The sequence below is a fragment of the Artemia sp. Qi Xiang Cuo genome, chromosome 14 (assembly GCF_049724085.1).
Source record: "Artemia sp. Qi Xiang Cuo chromosome 14, ASM4972408v1, whole genome shotgun sequence".
Classification (NCBI taxonomy): domain Eukaryota; kingdom Metazoa; phylum Arthropoda; class Branchiopoda; order Anostraca; family Artemiidae; genus Artemia; species Artemia sp. Qi Xiang Cuo.
The window spans coordinates 49849564-49863985 of record NC_142807.1 but is presented as its reverse complement, the minus strand read 5'-3'; positions in this window follow the sequence as shown (position 1 = coordinate 49863985).

Here is a 14422-nt window from a genome sequence, read left to right as displayed (position 1 = left end):
TAAGTAGTTGTTTCAATAGTACAAGAGTGTTGGAGTTATCATTGTCTGGGAAATCTGATGTTATAGTGATATTGAGGGAATGGCGGATTTTTAGTGTTAATAAATTATAAGAGGGGTGTTTCTTGCAGAGTGTGGCGTCTTTATTAGGGTTTTCAATGCAATGTTGATGGCAGCTATTTCAGCTGTCATGATACTCACATCATTTTGGAGCCTTTCTAGCAGCTGCTATACCTAAAGATGGGAAGTGGACTCCACAAGCAGTCCTGGATTCTGTTTTTGAGCCATCCACAAAAATTGGGAGGTGGTGGATATATCTCTGAGACTCAAATTCATGAAATAATGATTTTACATAGGCAAGGGAAAGGTCTGCTTTAATAGCTGGCACAAACAAAAGGTTCACTTCTGGGTAGTGGTTAGCCCAGGAAGGTATCCGGGGGTATATTTGAAATAAAGAAGATGAAGGTGTGGGGTAGGTCATTTGGGTGGTTGCAAATTCCCGTGCAAGGCCTCTAAAAGCTCCAGGGTTTCTTAGCCAGTCATGTAATCTATGGGAACTGTTACCTTCAATTTTTGTAAAGTAGCGGGCAAGTAGGATGTCTCTACGCATGGCATTAGAGGTGAGGCCACTTTCACTGAGGAGGAAGTTGGTTTTGGTGTGATTCCTGAGGCCAAGTACAGCACTGATCATAGTATTCTGGACGGTCTCCAGACTGCATAGTAGGGTATTTGAGCATGAGCCATATACAATTAGTCCATAATCAATCTGAGATCTAATATAAGTCTTATAGACATTTATTAGAGTTTTTTCATGGCAACCCCAAGGCGTATTGAGTAGCCTTTGTAGGACACGCATTTTCCTGAGGCATTTTATTCTCACATTTTCAATGTGGAGCCTGAAGGTTAGTTTTTGATCTAGAGTGAGGCCAAGATATTTGATGTGTTGTTGCTCTTGGATGACAACACCATTTAGGATGAGCAGGGCAGATTGGGGATTTCTCTTATTATGAAACTGTACTATAGCTGATTTTGATAGGGCGGTGGGTAGGCATTAATTGTTGGAAAAACATTCAAATGCATAAAGCAACTTTTGTAACTTAGATTGGGCCAGTTCAAAATTATTTGAGGTAAACCATAGGACTATATCATTTGCAAACTGAATGTTTGTTTGGGGTAGGTTCAGATCCCATAAATATATTAAAAACAGGAGACAGCTGAAGACAGCCCCTTTGGGAAGGCCTTTGGAGACAGAATTTTTGGAAGTGATGTAGGAATTTACTTGGAGAACAAAAGAGCATTCAGATAGGTAACTTTTAAAGAAATTCACTACAGGTATTGGAAAACCCATTTTTGATAATTTTTGCAGTAGCAGTGGATGTTGGATATTATCATATGCGTTTTGGAAGTCCAAGAAGGCTGCAACTAGGATTTGGTTGCCTTTCAGACACTCAGATATGGCGTTGGTTAGGCGAACAAATGCATCAATGGAAGAATAATATTTCCTAAATGCTGTTTGGGTATGTGGGATGAGATGGTTAGACTCAGCAGACCAATACAATCGGGAGTGGATTATCTTCTCATATAATTTTCCCAGAACTGGGGTAATCATAATGGGTCTGAAGGAGTTGGGGTCCTCTGTGTGTTTATTTTGTTTTAATATAGGGATGATGAGTGATGTTTTCCAAGCAGACGGGAAGAAGCAATTACTCCAGGCATTGTTGAAGAGAGACAAGAGTACTTTTTTAAACTCTATTGGAAGGTATTGGAGCAAAGACGGATGGATCTGGTCGTGGCTGCGAGATGTTTTGGGTTTGATTGAATTGATTGCTTTATTCAGCTCAATCATTGTAAAATCTTGGAGTAGATACTGGGACCCAGGCAAGTCAAAATGGGGTGTTAGGCTGATCTGAGGTGAATTAGGAGGGGTTTGCTTGAATTTCTTCTCAAAAAAATCTGCTAAAAATTTAGCTTTTTCTTTGTTGGTTTCCAGCTGCTGACCATTTAGAGTTAGCTGGTAATGGAAGGGGTTTTGTGTAGAGGATTTGCCACACATCCTGTCTAGAAATTTATGAATCTTTGACTCTTGCGTTTTGTGGGAAACTGATAATAGAAAGTTTTTGCAAGCCTCTTCTTTTGCAAGTTTGATTGTTCTCTTAGCTTTTGCCTTTGATTGTAGCTCTACAATATATTTTCCAGTGGATGGATTTCTCTTCAAGGATCTGATGGCATTCCTTTTATTGTGCCAAGCCTCTTGGCAAGAGGATGCCCACCATGGCTTACGGGGTTTGTTATTCTTCAGTGTTTTTGGGCATTGGGGCTGGGGTATGGTAAGTTTTGCAGCATCGAGAAGTAATGATGTGAGATTTTTGGAGAGTTGGTTTGGATCAGTGGAGAGTGAAGAGTAGTCATGGTTTGAGAGAATGTGGGAGAAGTTTGGCCAGTCTGCTTTTTGCCACACATAGTGGGAAATGAAATGGTCAATGATGGCTGGGTCACCAATTTTTGTGCATATGGCAAAATGGTCACTTAGGAGGTTGTCTATTCTGTTGACAGTAGTTTTATTTGTTAAACTTGATGAAACTAATTGAAGATCAATAGTTGAATAACTCCCACTTCTTTTGCTGAAGTAGGTATTTAGGTGTCTAGGAGTCACTAGTACTATATCGGTAAAATTTGTGAGGAATTCCTCTATGTATTTTACAGCATTATTTTGAGGTGAATAAACCCAGATATAACAATGGGCATTGAAGTCCCCAACAACCACTAGATTTGAATTTGAGAAGTTATTAGAAATAAAATTGAAAAAATCATGTCCATTGTTATTACCATTTGGATTATATAAATTAATAACAGTGACCTCCATGTTTGCCAGCCACAACTTTACACCAATTGCATCAATGTCTTGACTGAAATCAGGGAGGCTTATACCACAGAATTTGAGGTGAGATTGTACAAGGATGGCAACTCCACCGCCAATTCTATTGGAAGATCTGTCTTTTCTTAGGACATCATAACCAGGAATTTTTAAATTAACTGATGAGTTTAAATAGGTTTCTTGGAGGCATAGTACGGCTATATTGTGTGAAGAGGTATGCTTCAGAAGGTCAGTAATGGTATAATCATTTAATGATCTCACTTTCCATTTCAAAATCGGGGTGGATAGAGGTAGCCGAAGGTTAGCCAATGATAGATAGATTTAGTTTCTTGAGTATAGTGCTGAAATTTGTGTTGGCTGTGTCCCTAAGATTTTTAGGGAAGTAGGTATTAGCCATCTCTTCTAGAATTGAGGATTTTTTGTCTTCTGTGAGGGATGTTCTGGAGAGTGAGTTGAAGTTGAATATGTAGAGGCATATGTTTGTAAGTAGATTTGGATTTTCTTCTGATATTTCCTTTGGCGATTTTGATGAGGTTGGTTTTGTAGGTTTACTTATAGAAGAATCAGGGTCTTGGTCTCTGGCTGGACGGGGGGGAAAGTCTAAGGTCTTAATTCCAGGGACTGTTTTTTGTGGTTGGGTCCTTGTAGCTTTTTGCTGTAGTTTTTTGATTAGGTTGTGTGTTTGTTTCAGAGAATTCAGGTGTATCTGCATTGTGCACCATGAGTTTAATTTTTGCAAACTTAAATGGGATGTTTTCTTTTTCAGACAACCTGAGAGCCATTGATCTTGCCTTGTATTTTGGGCATACAGATCAGTTGTGTGAAGAATGGGAGCCTTTGCAATTAATGAATAATAATTTCTTGTTTGCACAGTTTGCTGTGTTTGGAGGATGGATGTTTTGGCATAGGTTGCACCTCTTCAGGTTTGTTTTGCAGTGTTGTTTTGTGTGACCCATTATCAGACATATTTCACACTGTATTGGCTTAGCCTTGTACTCTTTGTAGGGTTTTATCTGGCCAAATAGGGATATAGGTTCACTGAAGTTCTCTAGGGTGGAGTCCAGGGTGAAAAGGTAGGATTTAGATGTGTATATGCCATCATTGTTGGGTTTTCCAAGTCTGGTGACTTTTGATACTGATATTTTTTTGCCTTTCAGTTCATAAGGCCGTCCTTTAATTCAGTTTCAGGAATACCGTTAGGGATATTGTATATGACAATTTTTATTTGGGCAGGGGGAGGGCGAATCCATTGCTTTGAATGGACCTTAGTTCCTCCAAGGGAGTTAAGTGACAAAAGAATTGTTTTTGAATTTTCAAAGCCTGCTTGAATAGGTATTATGATTAAACCATCTCTGTTGATATTGAAGTTGAAGTTAGTTTTCAGAAATTTGAAGAGCTCAAGTCTAATTGTTTGGACGTTTTTTATTTTGATCATGGTTTCAGGAGAGGTAGGCAAAATGTGGAAGAAGTGCTCTTCTTTCAAAAAAGATGGGGGTGTAGTAGAAACTGTCTTTAATGGGGAGAAACTGGTGTACCGTTTTCTCTTGGGTCTTTTAGGAGTGACTGTTTTGAAGCCATCATCATGGAGATTTGAGTCCCCAGAGTGGACAGTGACCATGGTTTCATTGGAGTCTGAGTCCTCAGAAAGGTCACTTGGTAATGGGGAGATGGTGCCTAGCATTCGGTTATTAGTATCTCCCTTCTCAGGGGGTAATTTCATTGGGATCATGGTTGAGATAAATTCCCCACTTTATATAAATAAAAATAATTAAGAAAACTTCACTTGATAGTTCTGTTTTCACAAAATTTTTAAATTCTCTAACACAATTATTTTTTATATTTTTCCTCTTTTCTTCTTTCAATTTGTTTTGATTTACAGCAGCTTCTTCTTCTTCTTCTATTTAACAGCAAGTAGGCTTTTCAGTATAACTATTTAGCCCTTTTCCTTTTGCTTCACTCGGTGGGCTACAGAGCTACTGGCTTGATTGCCTCATATTTATTAGATATATTCAGATATCTTTCAGCAGATCTTTCGACTCTAGGAGTTCAAATATAAGATGATAGATGTCGATTTCTATGCTCTGTGTGCAGGTATAGTTGGCTAGGCTCTTGGCTGATAGTGGGATTTTGTGGTGTTTGAAGTATTTTAACAGTTTACAAAGCAAGGTATGTTGTGCAGACGTCAGCATATTACATTCAAATAGGCAATGGTCAATTGTTTCATTATTCATATTACAATGCCTGCAAAGAGGGGACAGGGGAATTGAGCCACCTGAATAAGAAAGCTTATATGAGAATACAAGAAAATTTAGTCCATTTCTTCCCGAATGAATTCTATGATAAATTTTAGAAAGATACTTATTGGGAAAGGGGGAAAGGGTAGGATTAATCTTATTAAAATTAATATATGATAGCCTCCATCGGTAAATATCTCTAATCGTGATTGGTCTCCCACTTGGCTGGTCAATATTTATAGCATTTTTTGCTATTTCATCAACCTGATGATTACCACTTATGCCAGAGTGGCTAGGAATGTACTGACAGTAAGTTTTTATGCCACTTGAAGCAAGATTATCAATAATACTGTGACAATGACAAGTGTCAATGTCCAACTTATATTGAGGAGCTGAGGCCAGCAACTCAAGGCTTGATAAAGAGTTGGAATAGATGATAATATTATTCGAATTTTCAATCAAAGGCTGGTTCTTCTTAAAGTGTTCTAATGCCATAATTATGGTATTTAACTCAGTAGACATTATAGATAACTTATTAAATAATCTCTCTCCCATTGCAATGTTCAGGTGAAGAAGGAAAACACCACTTGCAACCTTCTAATTCATTTTTGACCCATCAACAAATATTTGGAAGTGATTTTTATAAGTAATTGTATTAAGTTCTGCAAATTTTTTATGGACTAAAGCAATGGGGGTTAAATCTTTATTCCATTTTGAAAATTCAGTATTTTTTATGTGAAATGACCAATCCCATGGAGGGGATTGGGGGAAAGTAGGTGCAATAGAATTTGCTGGTACAGGGAACTTCTTTTGAGTATTGGCATACTCATTTGCAATGCCTCTAAGCAAGTCTGAATTTCTTAACCAATTATATAATGTGTGAACAATTTGATTCAATTTTTGTAAGATGTTTTGTCAAGAAAAATCTACGTCTCCCCCTTATTGTTGTTAAGCCACTCTCCATAAGCCGAAAATTTTTGTTGGTGGGTCTCCTAAAACCAAATATGAGATATATTATATCTTTTTGTGTTGTTTCAATTTTTTGCATCTGGGTCTTTGCACATGCACCATAGACAATGAGCCCATAGTCAATATGGGGTCTTATATGTGATTTATAAAACTGGAGGAAGGTTTTCTCCTTACATCCCCAGGGTGTGGAAAGAGGTCTTTTTAGTATATTTGCTTTTCTATAACATTTTTTTATTGTGTTTGAAATGTGGAGGTAGAAATTAAGTTTTTGGTCAAGCATGAGACCTAAGTAACTAATATGATTATCTTCTGGAATATTTGTTTTATTTAAATTTAGTTTTGCATTAACATGGTTTCACTTCCGGTGAAATTGGATTATTTTTGACTTAGTGGGTTCAATGGGTAAATCTGAATGTTGAGAGAATTTTTCAAACTGGAAAAGTGACTTTTGCAGATTCGACTGTGCTATCTGTAAGGTGTTGCCAGATGACCATAGCACAAGATCATCAGCATATTGTAGATTCGTTTGGGGTAGGTTCATGTCCCGGAGATATAGGGTAAAAAGGAGGCAACTGAGGACTGCTCCCTGAGGTAGGCCTTTGGATATTGTCTTTTGGGGTGAAGAGGCTGAACCAACACAAACAATGAAACTTCGCACTTCTATGAAGGATTTAATAAAAGATACTAGCTTAGGAGGTACTCCAAGGTTTGCAAGTTTATTTAAAAGGATTTGGTGGTTCACATTGTCATATGCCCCTTCAAAATCGAGGAAAGCTGCCACTAGGATTTTATTTTTTGAGAAAGATTCATTTATTGCATTTGTTAGCAAAATGAAAGCATCTGTTGAGGAGTGGTATTTCCTGAATCCAGTTTGAGTGTGTGGGATCATGTTATTTTTCTCAACAAACCAGAGGAGTCTGTGATAAATCATTTTCTCCATTATTTTCCCCATCACAGGTGTAATCATTATGGGCCTATAAGACACAGGGTTATCTTTCGGTTTATTTTTCTTTAGGATTGGTAGGAGGGACGAACATTTCCATATATTGGGGAACCTAGAGGATACCCAAGCGTGATTATAACAATTTAGCAGTTCATGTTTGTATGAAGGTGTGAGATTCTTTATCTATGTAGGGTGTATATTGTCATAGCTGCTGCTAGTTTTGGACCTAATATGATGTATTGCATTATTCAATTCCTGGATTGAAAATGGATTAGTTATGTACTCGGATCCTGGGCGCGGTTAGTAACTAGGGTTCATAGGAATTGTGGACTGTTTGCTTTGATTATTTAATGTTAGCTTATTAGCAAAAAGAATAGCAAATAGATTAGCCTTTTTAATATCGTTGTCATAATGGGTATTACTATGTAAAAGTTCATACAGGATTGGGTTAGGAGAATTCTTTTTCAAACATATGTTGATTATGAATTTATTTATTATTTTCTAATGCGTTTATCTTGAGATATTATTTTCAAAATTATTAGAGTATTTATATTTATAATATATTATAGTCCTTTTTAGATTATATTCTGCTTGTAATTTTTTAAAATATATAGTAGGTGATGGTTTTTTTATGAATTCTGTCCTAGCTGCCTTTTTTATCCTCCATTTATTTAGGCACTCATTTGTCCACCATGCTTTAGGAATTTATTTAGGGAATGTTTTCTAAGGTGTTGTCCTGGGGATAGCATGATTAGCTGTATTTATTAGTAAAGATGTCAAGACTTCAGCATGTATGTCAACTGTTGTGTTAGAAATGCATGAACTTTGGGTGAAACTTATAATTTCATCATTTAGCTCATTTTTGAACACAGACCAATTTGCTTTAGTGTTGATATATTTGGAGGTATGAGATGACGTGTCAGCAGGTTTACTAAGGGAGTAAACTATATCAAAGTGGTCTGTACATAGACTATTAACTTTATTTATGTAAATTTTGTTCAACAAATTTAAAGACACAATTTGTAGGTCAATTGTGGAGAATTTGCCACTTTTGGGGTTGAAATAGGTATTCAGGTTTGGAGGGGTAGCAACAGATAATTCATTATTATTTGAGGTCATATGCTCAATAAATTTACCAGCTTTATTTGCTGGTTTATTCCCCCACAAAAGGCTTTGGGCATTGAAATCATCACAAATACTGATATTATTTAACATATTAGAATTATTTATATAATTAAAGAAATCCTTGGCATCTGTAGTTTGGCCATTAGGGTTATAAAAGCTTATTATGTAGGTTTTTAAATTATTCAGCCAAACACTTATACCAATTACATCAACATCATTTTCAAAATCCGGAAATTTGATGCCACAAAATTTTATATAAGGTTGTTGTTTGTTGTTTGTTTTTAGCACTCCTGGGCAAGCTGCCCATTGTGCACGTCTCCATGATTTCATCAGACCCATTAGGGATGAAGGTATTCCACGTCAAAATTTCGGCTGTCCAGCGGTTGTTCTGTCATGACCGAGGGTCAAATAATTTAAAAAAAGCCATCTGGCCTTTGTCACTGTGGTTAGGGAGGGGTTTTGAATAATCTCAAGGCAAAAAAAAAAACAACAAGCCAATATCAGGATGTATTCAACTCTGTCCAATGGTGTCACAAATTAGCCTCCATATTTACAATTCAAAAACAACTGGCTGATATGGCAATTTAAACTGATGAGCTTGGCTTGCAATAGATACACATACTCATACATATAGCTTACATATCACTAATTTACATGTACAATATTAAAATAATGTGCAATAATATTTATATATACAATTATTAATACAAATTACAGCTCTAAGTGTAGCTTAGTATCTACAATAAAACGGCCTAGTACGTCCACAGATTTTTTCCTAGCCCATGGTGGTGCCTGTGCATGGCCCAGGATACTTCTGAGCGTGAATGCACCAAAATACTTTAGGCACGCTTTTTTAAGTGGCAATCTCTGTCTCTCATACTTTTTACAATACATTAAAATATGTCTAACATCCTCTTCTACATTGCAGACCTCACATAATGGGGAGTCTACTGACTTCCATTTAAATAATACACTCCTAATACGAGCATGGCCTGTTCTGAGCCTGAATATACTAATAGCCAGGTGTCTGACTGGGTGACATAGATCAGGAGGTGGGGTACCATAATCATACAATTCAAGGATCCGGTTCTGAGACCTTTGACCAAAACCCTCTTTCTCCTTCTCTTTTAGCAACTTATCATAATAACATAAAAAATCATTCACTGAATACTGGCGTACTAAATTCTCACCATACCTAGCACCCTATTTTGCCAGCTTATCTGCCTGCTCACTTCCCCTAATTCCAACATGTGCTGGTACCCATGTTGCTACAATCTCATACTAGGCTGTCATTAGTTTTAGCAGTATATTTTCCAAAAGCAGCACTGATTTTCTTGCTGGCCTATGGCCATACATCAGATAATTCAGCACTGAAAATGAGTCACTGCATATCAAATATTTACCTACTGGCAAAACAGTTGCAATAAATTCAAACGCTGTCAATAGTGCATGTAACTCAAGTGAAAATATTGACAACTTCTCTGTTACTTTAAAAGACAGTGCGTGACTGAGCCCAAGGACCACAACCGCAGCCCCACCACCAGTGGCAAAGCATGATCCATCAGTGAATACCATTCTATGCCCAGTCTGTGTCCACTGGTCTACCCAGTCATGCCACCTACCTCTTCCCATCTCTGGCGGTTCCTCTGGGCTACCCCTTGAGACTGGGGGTAGCGCTATATTTGACTTTATACCTGTACTAGAAGCTGAACCTACCTCATCAATAACATCAGGAGTTGGGATAGGAGCAGCTGTTTCAGAAATGTGTTTCACCATTCGACAGTATGGTGGAATTAATTTTGGTTGGAATCTTTGGTTCTGATCATATGTTTCAATAAGTTCTTTGTAGATAATGTCATTTGGGATCAACATCTTCCGTGTAAAATATTGTGCTTCTAATTTCTTCATTTTAGTTTCTAATGTTGTCAGTCCTATTTCACAGTATATTGCAGGTAGGGGGGTTAATTTTAGGCATCCGAGACTTTTCCTCAGTATACAATGCAGTGCTGTATTCAGTTTTTTCAGGAGTTGGGCAGGTGCTTCTCGGTATAGGAGGCAGCCATAATCCAGCTTACTTATTACAACTGCTCTCACAAGCTGGGTGGCAACAGTGAAAGGGGCTCCTCTCTTAGATAAGCAGATAGCATTGACAGAGTTGGCTCTGCTCTTGAGGTTTCCGATTAAATAATTCACATGGTGAGTCAATGAGAGTGAAGTGTCAAAAGTCACCCCAAGGTAGCAGAACTTTTCAACTGATGGGACAGCAGTGCCATTAATTGAGAGCCTTGGCGTTGAATGAATCTTTGTTCTTGTGAATGGGAGCACTGCTGATTTAGCAGGAGAGAATTCTATGTTGTTGACAGTTGCCCATAGACCAAGATAATCAAGACCCTTCTGGACAGCAGCTTGCAGGGCATGCTTATCCCTTGATGTTGCAACAAGTGCAACATCATCAGCATACAAATACAGTTTGCATCCCAGAATATGTTCAAAACTAATATCACTGCAGTAAATAAGGAAGAGGAGTGGGCTTAGTACCCCCCTTGAGGTACTCCCACATCTGGCTTTGTTCTTGATGGAGATATACTCTCCCCCATATGGATCTCCAGTTCTCGGCCTCTCAAGTAATCTTCTATCCACATCCTCAGTTCTAGGCATATTTGGAAAGACTGTAACTTTCCCATCAGGTTATCCACACTAACCCTATCGAAAGCAGCCCTCATATCCAAGAAGGCTGCTAGTGTCTCCTGACCCTGCTTGAAGCCAGATTTTATCTGGTGTTCTAACCTTAGAAGTGCATCTGTGGTTCCTCTATTAGGGAGAAAACCAAATTGTTCATGTTGGAGTGAATTTGGTAGTTCTGGGAGAATTCTTAACTTAACAAGGTGCTCCATAAGTTTTCAGAGGCATGATGTGAGGGCTATAGGTCTGTAGGAGGCTGGAAGTTTTGGATCCTTTCCTGTCTTCAATATAGGAATTACTGTGGACTTCTTCCACTTCTTTGGGACTGTTGATATTGCTGCAGACTTGTAGAACAAAGCTGTAATGATCTTTACTGTTTTAGGGCTAAGGATCCTTAACATTTGATTGTGTATCAAGTCAGGTCCCATTGCACCTGATTTCAGTCTCTTAGTTTGCTGAATAACTTCTGATGCAGTAAAAGGCTCAAAAGGTATGTTATATTTGGTAGAGTGTGTCTTTTGGTGATGTCTTGCATTTTCTGGTGCTTGTTCAGTAAACTGGTCTAGTAGAACATTGAATTTTTCCTGGGTTGAGGTAACTGGGATACCATTTCTCAGGAGGACTGGGGGTTCCTTCCTTGTTTTCTTTTTCCCCACAAATGTTTGGAAATTTCGCCACAGATCTCTAACGGAAGTTGATTTTTGGAACTTTGTCTCAATTAGAGAGGTCTAGCTTGCAGTTGTTTCTTGGATTATGGTTTGGCGGAGTTTTGCTAACTTTTTCTTCAGTTCAATACGGTTTTCAGTGCTAGGGTTCCGCTTGAACTTGTTCTCAGCTTGTCTCTTCTCAGTGTGGGCTTTTTGGCATGTTGAATTCCATCCAGGGATTGAGTTGAGCTTTTTTTCCTTAAATTTCTTAAAACCAAATACTTTCTGACCCGCACTGATTAGGGTGTTGGTGATTGTGTCTGTCAGTTCATCTGTAGTCATGGCAGCTGTATCATGGATTTTGTTAAGCTGCTGGTCAACTTCATATCTCCAGGCTGGCCACATCTCTTCTTTAAAGTTCCATAGTTTCAATTCTTGTACTTGGTATGTGTTCCTATGTTCCTCAAGCATGTGAAAGGTAGATAAAACTTGATAGTGATCTGATGAAAAAGTGTCTGGGATTCTAATGCTGAAGTCAGTTGATAGGTTTGGAGAAGCTAAGGTCAAGTCAATTGTAGATGTTTTTCCAGTCGTTTTATTAAGTCTTGTACCAAGATCCAGGGGGGTGAGTAAGCATGTCAAGAAAGCTGGGTCAATGATAATGTTGGTCAGTTCATTTGACTTGTGATCTTGAGGTGATACTGTATCCCACATGGGATTGTGGAGGTTATATAAGGTACCCATTCTTATCTGGGTACCCAGATAAGAAAGATCGTCTACTTCTTCTCCAAGGTGGCCTTCAGCAAATCAGCAACTTTCGGCAAAACGGACTTTGCTATAATCCCGTAAGCGATCCCGTAAGCGATTCGGCAAAACCGCTTTAAAGAAATCGAAAAATATGCGATTCGGCTAAGGAGAACTGCAAAATGCATGCAGTTAGAGACGTCTTACAGCAATGTCAATTAGACCATTCGAAAGGAGATTTTTTTTACATAAGATGGCGTTTGTAACTCAGTTTCGCCAAAAATTGTTATTTTCGGCAAAACCGCTTTCAGGCGACGATATGTTTTGACAAATTGTTTGAGTATGCTATAATAAAACAATTTTTTTTTTAAGAAAAACAATTAAGTAGAAAGTCATTCAACAGAAAAATCAAATTATCCAATATATTTGTATGAGACGAACATGATAAATATTTATCCAGATCATATTCAACGGTACATAGATAGCTTTGCAAACTCGACTTCTTTCTTTACAAAAAAAAAATCTATTTTACATTGCTATATCATTTTTATTCAAATGTTATTTGCTGGGAATGCTCTAAAATTTTTTTTCTATGGAATATTTCCTATTATGTCTGTTGTATTTAAGTTGTATTTGCCTAGTTTTATCTAAGTACAATGAGACTAATTCTGTTTCCAAAAATTCTAAATCCAATTTCCTAGCTACCTTTGAAGAAACCTGTACACTTTTTAGCTCTCCGCCGATAAGGCTCTCCTTGATACGATTTATAAAACATAATTCAAGTCTTCATGTCAACAAAATTTCTCATCAATTTCAGAACTTCTCTATCGAACAGTTCGTGGTAACAAGCTGTAAATATATAAATTTCATCAAGTTTAATTTTACCCATCAAAAGTTACGCGCCTGAGAATATTTGCCTTATTTTCGAAAAAAGGGGGAAACAACCCCTAACAGTCAGAGAAAATGATTGAAAATCACACCATCAGATTCAGTGTACCATAGAACCCTACTATAGAAGTTTCAAGCTACTATCTGCGAAAAAGTGGAATTTTGTATTTTTTGCCAGATTAAAGATCACGGATTCTTGTTTATTTGTTTCTTTGCTGTTTTTCCCCAGGGGTGATCTAGTCGATCTAGTAGTCCTAGAATATCGTGAGAGGGCTCATTCAAACGGAAATTAAAAGTTATAGTTCCCTTTTTAAGTGACAACAAAAATTGGAGGGCAACTTGACCCCCTCCCACGCTTATCTTTTTCCCGAAGTCAGCCAATCAAAATTTTAGATAGCCATTTTGTTCAGCATAGTCTAAAATCTAATAGATATGTCTTTAAAGATGACTTAATCCCCCAAGTTTCCGGAAGAAGGGCTGCAAGTTATGAACTTTGCCCATTGTTTACATATAGTATTGGTTATTGAGAAGTATACAGACGTTTTCAGGAGGGATTTTTTCTGGAGGAGGGGATTACGTGGGGGATTTTTCCATAGAGGATGTTTCCTTGGGGGAAGGGACATTTCTGTGAAGGGGGCACTGGATTTCCCAGCATTATTTAAAAAACGATCAGAAATTAAATAAAAAAAACAACTTTTTTTAACTGAAAGTAAGGAGCAACATAAAAACTTAAAACGAACAGAAATTATTACGTATATGAGGGGTTTGCCCCCTTGTCAATACCTCTCTCATTAAGCTAAAGTTTTTTAGTACTTTCAAAAGACCAATCTATTCTGATTAACCAGCCTTTGTGATTCAGGGGTTTGTGATTCGAAAAAAAACTCGAACTTTAAAGTAAAGAGCGAGGTATTGACTAGGGGGAAAACTCCCTAGTGTAAGTAATAAAACATACGAATCTAGAAGTTCGTTACGTAAGTTAATTTGTAAGTTACGTCAGAACAAAATTTCGAGAAAGCCATTTAGCCAAAAAAAGCAAAAATTAATGCACAAATTTCGTTTTAATTATTCATGTACAGTGAGCCACAATCAAAGCTGCATTAATTCAAAAACATTCACAAATTAAACAAAAAAAAATAACTTTTTCTAAACTAATAGTAAGGAGCAACATTAAAACTTAAAACGAATAGAAATTATTCCGTATATGAAAGGAGCTGTCCCCTCCTCAACACCTAGCTCTCTACGCTAAAATTTGGCTCTGTCTCACAACTTTATTTTTTAAAACAATAAAAAGCTTTAGCGTAAAGTGCGAGGCGTTGAG